At 36.7% G+C, this 14605-nt stretch overlaps 1 long non-coding RNA gene across 3 annotated transcripts in view; it reads right to left on the bottom strand.

Annotated features, from left to right (window-relative positions):
- Positions 1 to 14605, bottom strand: part of LOC110741605 — a 96886-nt gene that overhangs the window by 6707 nt on the left and 75574 nt on the right. Inside the window, exons 3-5 of one of the 3 annotated variants that reach the window (XR_002518082.2) lie at positions 10672 to 10765; positions 10504 to 10564; positions 4320 to 4390 (exon numbers count right to left, since the gene is read on the bottom strand). This is a non-coding gene — a long non-coding RNA (uncharacterized LOC110741605). Of the gene's footprint in view, positions 1 to 4319; positions 4391 to 10503; positions 10766 to 14605 lie in introns of all 3 variants that reach the window. The other 2 variants (XR_004179355.1, XR_004179354.1) reach the window with 2 other exon arrangements.

The following is a 14605-nucleotide window of genomic DNA, read 5'->3' on the forward strand; positions in this document are numbered from 1 at the left end:
TGCTGGTAGGAATGCAAAATGGTACAGCATTTTGGAAGAGTTTGCTGGTTTCCTACAAAACTAAACATAATATTAACATGTGATCCAGCAATTGTGCTCCCTGATATATACCCAAAGGAGTTGAAAACTTATGTCTACACAAAAACTTGCACAAAGATGTTTAAAGAAGCTTCACTCATAATTCCTAAAACTTGGCAGCAACCAAGATGTCCTTCAGCAGGTGATTGGATAAGTAAACTGTGGTACATCCAGATAATGGAATATTACTCTGCACTAAAAAGAAGTGAGCTATCGGTGGGGCACGGTGGCTCAAGCCTGTAATCCCAGCACTTTGGGAGGCCGAGACGGGCAGATCACGAGGTCAGGAGATCGAGACCATCCTGGCTAACACGGTGAAACCCCGTCTCTACTAAAAAATACAAAAAAGAAAACCTAGCCGGGCGAGGTGGTGGGCAACTGTAGTCCCAGCTACTTGGGAGGCTGAGGGAGGAGAATGGCGTGAACCCGGGAGGCGGAGCTTGCAGTGAGCTGAGATCCGGCCACTGCACTCCAGCCTGGGCCACAGAGCGAGAGTCCGTCTCAAAAAAAAAAAGAAGAAGTGAGCTATCAAGCCATAAAAAGACATAGAAGAAACTGAAATATATTACTAAGTGATAGAAGCCTATCTGAAAAGGCTACGTATCATTCCTACTATATGACATTCTGTAGAAAAACAAACTATGGATGACAAACAGATCAGTAGTTGTCAGGGGTTGGGGTAGGGAGGGAATGAATAGGCAGAGCACAGAGGATTTTAGGGCAGTGAAACTACTGTGTGTGATACTACAACAGTGGATACCTGTCATTATGTATTTGTCCAAACTCATAGAATAGTCAACACCAAGATAAACTTATGCAAATTATGGACTTTTCATGATAAACGTGTGTCAATGTAGTTCATAAATTATAACAAATGTGTCACTCTGATGGGAGATGATGGCGAAGGCTATGCTTGTGTGTGGGTAACAGGTACGTGGGAAATCTCTGCACATGCCTCTCAATTTTGCTATGAACCGAAAACTGCACCAGAGACAGGGAAGAAACATAATGAAAAGGAGAATTGTGAAGCTTCCAAGAGTGATTCCTCTTTCTTCATGAGCCAACATAGTCTATTATACTTAATGAATATGAACAAGACAAACTCAGTTCACATATTTCCAGATGACTAAATGAAGGGTCAGAACCACTGCTTCCACAGTTGTGGCAGTGGCAGAGGAACGGTGGCCTCAGGGGCTGTGTTGCAAAATGTATTCTCTGTACATTGTGTTCTATGCGAATGGTGTCCCTTGGAGTTGTACCATCTGATAGAATTGCAGAGGTCATACCAAATCCAGATCTTTTGAATTCTAATTCTGTTCACTTGTTCCTTATTCGGGACAATTGGATAAGAACTAAAAATATGTGGGAGTGTTCTGACACCCAGGCATTCAGTGACATTTTTTATTATTGCCAAAAAGCAATTTTTTTTTCTAGATTCTTTTTTGCTCATTCTGCAGCTTACACTGGAAATAAGAATACCATCAGTGCACCACCCAAAGGCAAAACCATGATACATTTCTGAGTCAGCAACTGGGGGGAAATGCATTCATTTCTAGCAATACCTACTGAGCAATGCTCAGTGCGAGTTCCTTTATACTAAGAAAAATGTTGAACTACCATTTATTATTGCTTTCAGTACATTTATGTTATTCAATTTGTCTATCTACTTGGTATTTATTTATCTCTTTATCTGCTGGAAAGTTTCTTTCATCTTAGATATCATATCAAAAATTTTGATTAGCCTTTGAGTCAGTAGTTTTCAATTATTTTGGCAATGAGCAGTAAGACATATTTTACATAGTGATCCAGTAGATAGATTCAAAGAAGCATAGCACACATTTAACTAAAATAAATATTTCACAGGACATGTAAATACAAATGCTGCCTTTTCCTTTATGCAATTACTCATACTGTCTTTTATTCTATTCTCATTATTAAGTGCTGACTTAGACCTACAATTATCATATCATGACTTAGTTTAAAGAATATCACCTTGAATATTAATTCACAAAATATATCCCCTCAGGCCACCACCAAAAAATGCTATATTTTTTTTAAAAAAATCTTTATATATTAGGTTTTATACTAACAATACTAAACAATGCTAGGTATATATTCAGGTTTGCAAAGCATTTTATTGAATAAAATAAATGTATGAACTTTCTAAGTCAAATGATTGAACACTTTGATAGCCAACTAAATAATTTTAACATGCCTTAGATACAAAGTTTGTATTATCTAAAAATGACATTAAATATGCCATTAGTAAAATTTTAGAAATCTAAACAAGTTTTTGTTTGTTTGTTTTTTGAGATGGAATCTCGCTAGGTTGCTCAGGCCGGAGTGCAGTGGCACAATCTCTGCTAACTGCAACCTCTGCCTCCTAGGTTCAAGCGACTGCCCTGCCTCAGTCTCCCAAGTAGCTGGGATTAAGACGCCCACCACCAGGCCTGGCAAGTTTTTTTTTTTGTTTTTTTGGTTTTTTTTTTGAGATGGAGTCTCACTCTGTCACCCAGGCTGGAGTGCAGTGGCAGGATCTTGGCTCACTGCAACCTATGCCCCCCAAATTCAAGCGATTCTCCTGCCTCGGCCTCCCGAGTAATTGGGATTACAGGTGCCTGCCACTGCACCCTACTAATTTTATTTTATTTTTTATTTTTAGTACAGATGGGGTTTCACTATCTTGGCCAAGCTTGTCTTGAACTCCTGATCTTGTGATCCACCTGCCTCAGCCTCCCAGGGTACTGGGATTACAGGCATGAGCCACTGCATCCGGCTAGTTTTTTGTATATTTTTAGTAGAGACGGGGTTTCACCGTGTTAGCCAGGATGGTCTCGATCTCCTGACCTCGTGATCCGCCCGTCTCGGCCTCCCAAAGTGCTGGGATTACAGGCTTGAGCCACCGCGCCCGGCCGTGAATGACATGTTTATAAAACTACAAATATTCTGCTATGGCTAGAATTTGAGCCACCTGGTTCAACACACACACTCACCTGTCTGTCTGTCTACCTATTTATCATCAATCTTTCTATTTTATGTATCCCAAATTTTCCTTTCTAGCCATATATAGAGAGGTAAGACTTTCATACCCTCTTTCATTTATCAAATACTGTATTAAAGGAATAAATGTCGAAGAGATATTCTCATTTCTAATTGTGACTGATGAAAACACTTTCAACTGAATTGTACTTTTTACTTATCAGCCCAAGCCTTATAATTAGAGACCCTCTATTCAAGATGCTTTTTAATAATGATCTACTCATCTCTTCATTTATGTTTAAAGTGTTTTTAGAGAATCCACTACTATGAATATCTCCTCTAATATGCATGTTGAAATTTAATCCCTAATGTGGCAGTACTGAAAGGTGGTACCTTCAAGAGATAACTAGATCATGAAGCCTCTGCTCTTATTAATGAATTAATCCATTTGTGGATTAATAGAACAATAAACTTTTATGGGAGTAGGACTAGTGGCTTTATAAGAAGAGGAAGAGAGACCTGAGCTAGCACACCCTGAGCTAGCACACTCAGTCCTCTCACCATGTGATGCCCTGAGCCACCTCAGGACTCTCTAGAATCTCCACCAGCAAGAAGGCCCTCCCCAGATGTGAGCCCCTAGCCTTGAACTTCTAGCTTCCATAGCTCATAACTATAAGAAATAAATTCCTTTTAAAAATAAATTATCCAGTTTCAAGTATTCTAAGCAATAGAAATAGACTAAGACATCTAGTATGCATTAGCAAGCTATTTTAAAATTTAGAGACTCGCTTTACATTAATTGTTTTTAACAAATGTGTGAGATTCTTATGGATATGTCACAACTCTACTGATAATAAGATGTAGTTATCCAAATGGAACAATAAGTAGTCTTTACACTTCCTACCAAAGGTTTCTCATAAAAACAAAAGTAACACTGTAAATGACACTCAATTTTGATGGCCCAAATCCTTTTCTTATGTTTCTATTCTTTAAGCATATTATATTACCTTGTTTCCTAAGTATCTATTAATACACTTACATAGAATTTCAGTTTTAATTTGAAATGCAGTTCTTTTCTGATTGCATAAATATCTTACGCATCTTATCCTGTGTGTTCTCCTTGTCTATCTAATTTTGAACAAGTGTGCCACATGCTAGTTTTAGCCACACACTATATCTGAAACTTTACAAATATATTTTAATTAACTTCAACTCTTAAGCCTACAGAAAGACATCAAATCATAAATTTACAAAATACTTACCTGAACCCCTCCTCTGTGAAGGCACTTGCAAGGTGCTGCAGGAAATACAATTTGAAGGCAACGCCTAACAGCTAGAGCAATTTGCAATCCAAAGTCAGCACCAATTATGAAAAATTAAATAAAAATGCAGAAGTTAAATAACAATCAAGAAAATTATTCAAGAGTTGTCACAAAGCAAAATATGATTACTTTCTAAGTATGCTGCATACCTTAGATGTATTAAAAATTTCAGACAAAAAGAATTCCAAATGGAATCACAAAGACTTTAAAAGACATCTTCATTTTCAGAAGATGAAGCCAATGGTACTCACCAACATCAATTAAACATTTTTTTCCTATTTTACAGAAGATATTTTATTTATTTACTTTCTCTCTGCTGTTTGTTCCCATTGCCATATCTACGCAAAAATGTTCCTTTGAAACATAAATCTCCATCGAGTGTCTCAAATTTTGCTGACCACACAACTGATTCTACCATTTTGGCTGAGTTAACAGTTCCCTGTCAATTAAATGACTGAATTACTTCCTTGTGTCACTACATAGATTTATACCAGGTGAGATTCTCGGAATTTCTTCAGAGAAGACCACCTATTGGCCATGACACAAGCACACACTCAACTCTGCTGGCTCCATGACACAAATACTGTCAGGGTTAGGAGACTAAACTGAGTTCTGGGTTTCCAATTTGCATACTGCCAGTGTTGGATGTTTCCTCCAACCTCACTCCCTCCCAGTGTGAACCCAATCAAAACATTTCCACTTCTAGATTAATTCTGTACAAGGGAAAAGATAGTAGTAACATGGCAATTTGAAGAATGAAGAATCTTTAAAAATTCTGAATTTTAAGTTCAAATGTTATCATTTTTAACAGATACGTTCAATCTAGAAATAAAACGTATTTTTCCTTTGAAAACCATTGTTACTTATTATATGCAATACAATGATTAACATTTGGGAATGTATTTTCATATATTTCTACATATTTATGAATAAGTGAATAAATATGTGTGTATATATTTTTCCCCACATAAGTGAGTAAAAGTGATCATAATCCAGAATTAAATATAGCCTTAAAAATATTGCGTTGGATGCTGGCATGAAAAATCATAGGTAATATTTTGAAATTGGGGAGCTGTTTCAAATTTCTAAGTAGCGGAGGTTAATGGACATTATTCAATGAGATAAAGATGCCAGAGGAATTCTTATAGGCAAGAATTTTATTAGCTAAACAGATTTTTCCTTCTCACACCATATAACGTAATGCATTTAGCTAGGCCAAGTTTGCAACATAATATAATTATGGACAATTTTCCTACAGACCCACATGGAAGGTTTTTTAAAAAGTAATCAACCAGGATGGAAGATTCTGAGGATGTACATTTATAAATTTAGTGGCTGCTCTGTGGAAAGCTGAAGTAAACACCAGACCACTTGTCTCCTATCCCTGCTTTTAGCTGGAATGCAGTTTTCCATGAATAGCGTAGGCTCTACCTCAGCTTCTTAGTGCTTGATTTGTAAAATGAGTGACTGCCACATGGAACAGTGTCATTTTTACGGAGGCAGCCTAGCCTTACAAGGATAGATCTCCTAGTTGTTCAAGACAACTGTGATTTGGTTTTTGTTTTATTGACTCTAATGAGAAACTACAAGAAAAAAATCAGACTTCGGGGCATCAATTTTTTAATCTACATTCAATGGAAATAATCTCTGCTGTTCCCTCTGGCAGTGCCTCCCAAATGGCACTGAATTTTTACTATGTTATCAGCTAATGGGATAATAATATGCCTTATTTCTAATGCAGTTCTCTCTAGTTTTTTTTTATTATTATTTCTTTTTCTTTTGTTAGATATTTTTAAAATTATTTTTGAGGTTTATTTTTGTCTTATTTTTGCTTTTGTTGTATTTGAAAATCTACCAGAGACCATGTACAAATTTAAAGGAAATCTATTATTCTCTAGGGCACACCGTTGACTTCAGTAGAGAGAGAGCGTGGAAGGGGTAGAAGAGTGTATCCACCTCAATACACCAGGACAACATATTTTCCCCAGAACATCAACAGAATGAGAATATATGCAGATCCAAAATCCTATAAGGAATGTTCCAATTCATTGTTCTGAAACTGTCAAATACTAAATGATCTTAAAATAAATGTGTCATGGATAGAGACTAAAATTTTACATTCTAAGTGTTATAAAGTAATGAAATATTTTTATAATTAAATATGTTCTGCTTTCAATTTCATAAGATTCTTCTTTGGTGAAGCTCAATAACTGTCATACTTGTTATCTCAACTCCATAGCATTCCTTTGCATTTGATCCTAAAATTTCTCAAATGATTTTTAAATGAAAAAGTGCTAGAATCCAGTCCACAAATAAATGTGAATTTGTAAGAAATGCTTGAGAGAGACAACGATATGATATATTAATACCATTTAACTGCATTTTAAACAATTTGTTGTTGATGGACTTTCCTCATAGAACTTCAAACTGTCAAAAAAATCTTTTTCATCTAATAGTTTTCAGAATAATTTATAAGTGCCAAAACATTCTATAAAGTGAAGATTCCTCTTGCTGTCTTTCTCCAACTGTTTTTTTTTCCTAAACCTTTTAATCCTGCAAATAAATTTTATCTTAAACATTGACTTAACTACATTATTTCAACTTCCAGAGATAAGATTTCATTTCCAAGTTCTCCAAATATGGATTTAACTCCTGGTCATTTATATGTTGGTTCAAGTAGAGGACAAGATGAAGCCAGTTGCATTTTTTTTCCTTTTAGATGCTTGCAACTACTTAATGACATCACTTAGCTGTCTGAGGCTCTAGAAGGTGCTCTGCTGCTAAAAGGAGTATTATAAAGCATGTCTGAATATCTCCATGGGAACAGAAAAGCAATGTATGTGGAAGGATATTCAGCAATGTGTTTTTGGAAGACCAAGTGCATTTTGCTGAAAACCTCCATAACAAGAACAGAGACTTGGAAGAAGAGATTCAAAGAGGACAAATATATATTAAATAGATTCAACTGCTTATTTGGAAAAGATCTTTACAAGATACTGATTTACTTTGTCTTAAAATATGTATTACATCGATTCAACTTCTTATCATAAATGGAATATGTTTTTTTTTTTCTGTCAATGAATAGATCCATGCTTCATATTAAGGGAATGAACTTTGGAGTCAGACAAACCTGGGTTTATATCCTTGTACTATCAATTATTAATTCTGTTATTTGGGGCACTGTGCTTAAACACTCTAAATCTCAGTTTCCTTTTAAATCAATAATAGTAACTACTTCATAGAGTTACATTAAGGATTCAACAAGATAATCCATAGAAAGTAATTAGCACATTTTTGAACCATGATAAGTACTTAATAAATGATAGCTACTAGAGGAGACCTTAGCAATCCCTTTTGAAAGAGTTCTTTCACACAATAACTCCATTTGGAGCCTTTTGATTAACATATAACAATGCTCGGCTTATGTTCCCGCAGTTTATTGTTAAATGATCACCACATTTCTTTTTTTTTTTTTTTTTTTTTTTTGAGAGGGAGTCTCGCACTGTCGCCCAGGCTGGAGTGCAGTGGCCGGATCTCAGCTCACTGCAAGCTCCGCCTCCCGGGTTTTGCGGCATTCTCCTGCCTCAGCCTCCCTATAGCTGGGACTACAGGCGCCCGCTACCTCGCCCGGCTATTTTTTTGTATTTTTTAGTAGAGACGGGGTTTCACTGTGTTAGCCAGGATGGTCTCGATCTCCTGACCTCGTGATCCGCCCGTCTCGGCCTCCCAAAGTGCTGGGATTACAGGCTTGAGCCACCGCGCCCGGCCCCACATTTCTTATTCACTATGATTTTCTGGTCAATATCTGTGGATTCCAATTATCAGTTACAACTAACCCATAAGTTCCCAGAGTTACTGAAAATGTTTTATTTGTAAGCAAAATGTTTACAGAGGGCCTTTTGGTTTTGTGTTACCAGCTTTAGCACTTAATACTTTGCAAGCAACACGTGTAAAGGCTGTGAGCAACCAACTAAAAAATCACACAAGTTGCTATTGGATCATCCCAGTGCATGTAACCAGCTCCTATCATATTTGTCTCTTATATATTTACAAAGCTGTTTCTTCCCCAGAGTAGCTCCTAGGTATGCCTGGATTAATCACTAAAGGAGTCATTAGGTAGCATCTGCCATAAAATGCTCCCTAGATAATCAAATAGAAAAACTATAAAATGCCATAGAGCAGACACTGGGCTTTCAAAACCCTAAGATTCAAGGCTTCAACTCTCAAGAAACTTCTAATGTCTTTGACATGAAGCAACCTGTGATTTTTCTACAGCACAGATTTGCTCACTCTGATACTCTTTGAGTATGACATGTACGAATGAGTGGCTTAACTAGCCAGTGAGCCTCACAGTAACATTGGTATCATTTAGTGTTCTTTCTCCATCTTCATGTATATATTGTTTTTATGTAGACTTCCATACACTGACAATTGTGTAATATACAATGTATAACTCACCTGTAAGTATAGCTGAGACATTTCTTGCTCACCTAAATAGAAATGCACCTCTCATATGTAACAAAGTATAGCTCAAGCTAGGACTACTTACACAAGTAAGTAGGACTGAATGTAACATGTTTTGGGTTTTTTTTTTAAAAAAAACTTCTTAGACAAAATTTTGAAAATCAGTTTGTCCAGTTATTATGCTGTGTTAATGAAATACTCTGATATAATATATATGAGTCTGAGTTACCTTGTGGCTCTATTCTGCAATGTCAGGGGAAGCGCTGATCCTTTTCTATCATGATGCTTTGCTAGTCCTAGGCAGTTGACTTCATTTGAACGGTCCAGTAGACCCCCATCCCCACCAGCAGGGAGGGGGTAAGGAAGAGGAAGACAACATGCCCCATCTCCTCAGACCTAGAAATTGCACACATTGTATCTCTTTACATCTCACTGGCCTGAACTTAGTTACATGCTCACTCAGTCCATAGGGGAGGCTGGCAACGTCATCTTTTACTATTACAGTGAAAGACGTTAAGACGTCAAGGGACAACCACAGTGTCTGCCATTTAGCATGGCTGTAATTTTAAATGTGAAGAGAGAAATGTCACTCAAAATAAATGCATTTTAAAGGTATTTTGGTAAGTATTCACTTTCTCTTAGTGTGAAACATAATGAAAATGGAATACATAAAGATAATAAGTGGTTATACTAAATATTCTTGATTTCAAAAACCAGAAATATTGTTGTATTTCTCTCAATGGCACTGGACTAATGTTTTGGTGTTACTTGTGCTTCTCAGCCCGCCCCCCCCCCCCCATTCATATGAGTATCCCTTACTTTATTGGGTCCTAATTTATTTTATAACAGTGAAGATCAGAGAAACAGTCCAATATGAAAGGATAATAGACAAATTCAACCTGTAAATAAATAACAGAAATGATGGAATGATCCACTGGGTACACATCTTGAATACAGAACAATCTGTTGCTCATACATAGCTCAGTGCTTTGTACACACTCAACCCTGGAGAAATGACATGAACTCTATGGGTGCATATGACCTAGATGTGGGTCTCAACATGTGAGTCATAAAAATAGAGACACGTGCCAATGTAATATCTATTCATGCACCTGTCTACTATTTAACTTTCTTCCTGCATCCCCATGCTTCACCCCAAATAAGTATCTAAAAAATACTTGAAGAGGTTTGAAAACAGGCTAAAGAAATAATATATATAAGAATAATTGTCAAGCAAAATATCAAAAAAGAAAAATGAATACAGTAGAAAGTAAACACTTAAGTTTTCAAAGCAAGAAAAAAGGAAATTACAATCAGATAAGAGAGATGAATGTGAGCAATGGTTATACAATTCTCTGACAAAACACTAAAAGTAAAACTTCCTATGCTGAAGAGGACGTTCTTAATAAGTAAGCTCAGCAAAATGTATTTCCCTAATTTTAGGACAAACTTAAAATTCTGATATATTGGTTGTTATTCAAAATTATATGTGTTGCTGCTCATGTTCAGTAAAGAAGTTAAAAAAAATTATACCCGCTGTGCCTAATAAAAATAATAAAAACCGCTATTAGAAGACAAGAAATCCTTTATGCACACACACACACTCACATTGTAAATAGGATGTCGCAAATCAGAGTATCTTTATAATAACTGTCTTTACCTCTTTAATCCTGTGGTCAGTTTCTTCTTACTGAAAGTCAAGTTTCATTTTTATTTTTACTCTAGGATGAAAGAAAAAGAGTTAAGGGTGTGGAAAAGGGTTGGTCTCCTTGAAGCATTCCATTCTCATGAACAATGCAGATTTGACAAGATGTGACTTCTTACTTACGTGGTGGAAAAAGGTGTGGTAAACAGTCCACCTGACATGCTGCTATTTCTTGCTTTTCTTTTATTTTCTTTTTACTGTAGCCTTTCCAAATGTCCTTGAGAAGAAATTTCACAACCATTTAGTTTTTTGTTCTCTGAATATATGCTGCTGCTTCTTCTATGGTACAGTGATATACTTAACCATTAGCTATAATAACTGCTTTTTGTTTAAAATTGTATTCTTACTTTATAGTAGGTTATATCATTTTTTAAACTGTCTCAGTGAAGTATTTATTGAGTAGCCACAAATAAAACAATTTAATCTTTATCCTTCTTTCATTATAAAACTGTTTTAAGAGTTTTCTATGCAAAAAAGCACTGTCTTAACATGTCCCTCAAATTGTTCCTTCCTCAGTTATCATTGGGAAAATAGCACTGTCTCATTGGACCCTTCTCAGGACAAAAACACCACAGACAATCTTAAGTCCTCTCTTTCTCTTACATTCACCTCCCATCATCCAAAAACCATGCTGGTATAGCCCCTGATATGTATCCCAAAGCTGATGATTTCTCACCCTCTGCACTGCTGAAACCGTGCTCTCTTATCTGAAACTCCTGGGCCCTCCCAGCAGGCCCCTTCCACTCTCGCTCTCTATAATTTATTATGCTCTCAATAATCTTTCTAAAGCATAAATGGAATCATAGCACATCTGTGCTAAAAATCCTGCAGTTCTTTCCTACTACAATTGGAATAAAATGCTAATTTTTTTTTTTTTTAACTTTCTTTACAAGATTCTGCAAAAACTGATTGACCCCTGTCTTTCCAACCTCATCTTTTGAATCACTCCCTCTCCTCATTCAGTTTGTTCTGGTATTCAGACAAAGCTTATTTCTTTCATGGGGACTTTGCACCTTTATTTCCTCTGCCTGACATTTTCCTCCCAAGATGGTGGCGTGGCTGGCCTCATTTCCTCCTTTGGGTCTCAGCTCTAAGGTCACCCCATCTCTGAGAAGTCGTGCCTGACTACCTCAGCCAAAATACAATGGACAAGAGTTGGAATAATCACACTCTAAAGATAAGGTTGCAGCCAGGCGCAGTGGCTCACTCCTGTAATCCCAGCACTTTGGGTGGCTGAGGCGGGTGGATCACGAGGTCAGGAGATTGAGACCATCCTGGTTAACACGGTGAAACCCCGTCTCTACTAAAAATACAAAAAATTAGCCGGGCGTGGTGGCGGGCGCCGTAGTCCCAGCTACTCGGGAGGCTGAGGCAGGAGAATGGCGTGCACCCGGGAGGCGGAGCTTGCAGTGAGCCCAGATCGCTCCACTGCACTCCAGCCTGGGACGTCTCAAAAGATTAAAAAAAAAAGAAGAAGAAGAAGAAGAAAGATAAAGTTGCCCACTACATAATACAAATTATCATAGCTCTATGAGAACTGTAAAGAAAATTGATTTTCAGTTGTGTGGATTGCATGTTGAAGAGACTAGGCGATTATAGTTGGAAGTCATATTGAAGCACAGTATTGTGAAAGAGCACGGATTTGGAGAAAAATTATTTGGGTTTAAATCCTAGTTCTTTCATTTACTACTTTTATTACCTTGAAAAAATTACTTAACACATTCTGAAACTTGGTTTCCTATCTATAAAATATATACATAGTATCAAAAGTATGGGTTTGCTGCAAGAAACACATAAAATAATATGTGTACCTAGAATACAGTAGTTACCTAATGTAACTAGTTTTTTGGTTTCGTCTGTTTCTTTTATTCTCATATTAGGTTTTTAATGACTGTTGGTTAAGTATGTTGTCTTTACTTCTCTAAAGGAAGAAGTCACTAGTCTACAACACATGTCTACGTTAGGATAACAGTGAGTTCCAGTTATTCCAGTAATACACATGTGTCACAGTCACCACATTCAATTTAACTTCTAGACTGATTCACACCAACATGAACAAGAAGGAAGAAATGAAGGAAGGATGGTAGGAAGGAAGGAGGGAGGGAAGGAGGAAGAGGAGGAAGAGAAGGAAGAGAAGGGAGGAAGGAAAGGAAGGAAAGGAAAGGAAAGGAAGGAGGGAGGGAGGAAGTAGGGAGGGAAGGAAGGAAAGGGGCACAGAATTATCTTATTGGGTGGTCCAGCCTTTTAAATATCTGAAAGTAATTTTTAAAATTCAACTTACATAAGAATGTGTCTGCTCATAAATAGATGTGAGGCATTAATTAGACACTCTTTGAGGTGCTACAAATACTATATTATAACAAAGGCTAAGATAAAAATCTCTGACCTTATGGATTTTGCGCCACATCACCTTAGAATCAAATGACATTTTGTCCTCCTACTCTTTACCCCACATGATAAACATGGGGTCAGAGGTCTTGGATTCTGTTCTGACCTCTACCTATCATTTATTATGTGGTTTGGGGCTAGTGACAGCTTCTCTGTTAATTTCCAAGGCATTGTACATGGTTATTGCTGTTAAATTAAACTAAATTTGGCCTGAGGATGCCTCCATACTTACAGGCCCAATATAATGAACTACAACCAAGTAACTTAGTTAAAGCCTAATTTAGGAGTACACTTTTGTAACAAATAACTGAGTCTCAGCCCAATCCCATCAGCCAATCTTCAGTCAATCACAGGCTGTCAAGTGATCAGGCCATATTCAAACAAGGCAAATATCGAGCTGTTTCTATATCTCACTCTCATTTTCTGTCCATAAACGTTGCCTGCCCACAATGCTGATTAGAGCTCCCTGAACTCTTCTGGCTCTAAGAGCTTCCCAATTAGCAAATCATTTCTTGCTCAAACAAACTGTTAAATTTGTCTAATTTCTTTTAACACGTCTAAGGTCCCTATAGTTATAGAATACTATGATTCCATGATTATATGAAACACCCTACTGTCTTATTATAAGTATATCATCATTTTACAATTATTTATTTCCCATATTCATATTTAGAACTAAGTTGAAAAATGAAATCTTTTTTGGAAGACAATTATTTAAGTTTTCTTTCTTTTACTATAAGTGATGGTCTGAGATTTTCTCCACTAGATGTTATATTCTCCTTTAAATTTCTAAATGCCAATGTATATGTTTGAGGGGCATTGCAATATCCAGAACTTTCTCGCTTGCCCTCCAAAAAATAACCAAGAAACATTCCCATGTGGTCAGTTTTATGTGGCCAAATACCATCGTTATTTAAATAAAGACTGACTTCTTTTCCCAAAATATGCATCTATTATCATCATTATGATTATCCGCACTGATGTCCCAATACGTCCATTTGTTTGAATTTATTCATTTTTATACAGTTCAAATGCTGTAGTCACCATAGAGATCATTGTCAAGCAGGTGCTATGGCTCATTCTCTTATGGCTAAATAAAACATTTTTTAAATATCCACATGGTATCCAGGTTACATCTTGATAATCACTTTAAAACTGAGCAAAAAATAAATAAAATGGCAGATGGAATGTTGTTTTTCTTTTTTCTCCTCGTCTTCCTTTATTCCCTCACATTGTCAGGATGGCTCCATCCATTCAGATGGCAGGACTGTTCTGAATGAAGGCGGACCTGCACCTTCGGCAGTCATCTCTCCAGTTCAATTATGGTGCTTTAGCAGGGCTAATTAGCATTCCTCAGAGCTGGAGTTCTTTGAGTGACAGGTAACCATGGAGAGTCACACTCCTGTAGGTGATCAGCAAGAATCTATCTTTTCTTTTTAATTAAAAATTAGAAAAGCCTTAAAGAAAAAGCATAGCATTTACTAATGTATGCTGTTAGCCCAAGATTGCCATGCTGGAAACAATAACAATAGTGTCAGAAGAAAACTAATGCCATTTCAAAAGGAATAGAGAAAACTATCATGGTAGTCAGATACAAGAAATATATTTATCATCCTCCCTGATAACAGATGCCCAAAAGGAAAACACAAAATAGCCAAAGATCATCTGT

This window comes from Papio anubis, chromosome 1, assembly GCF_008728515.1.
Source record: "Papio anubis isolate 15944 chromosome 1, Panubis1.0, whole genome shotgun sequence".
In the NCBI taxonomy this organism is placed as follows: domain Eukaryota; kingdom Metazoa; phylum Chordata; class Mammalia; order Primates; family Cercopithecidae; genus Papio; species Papio anubis.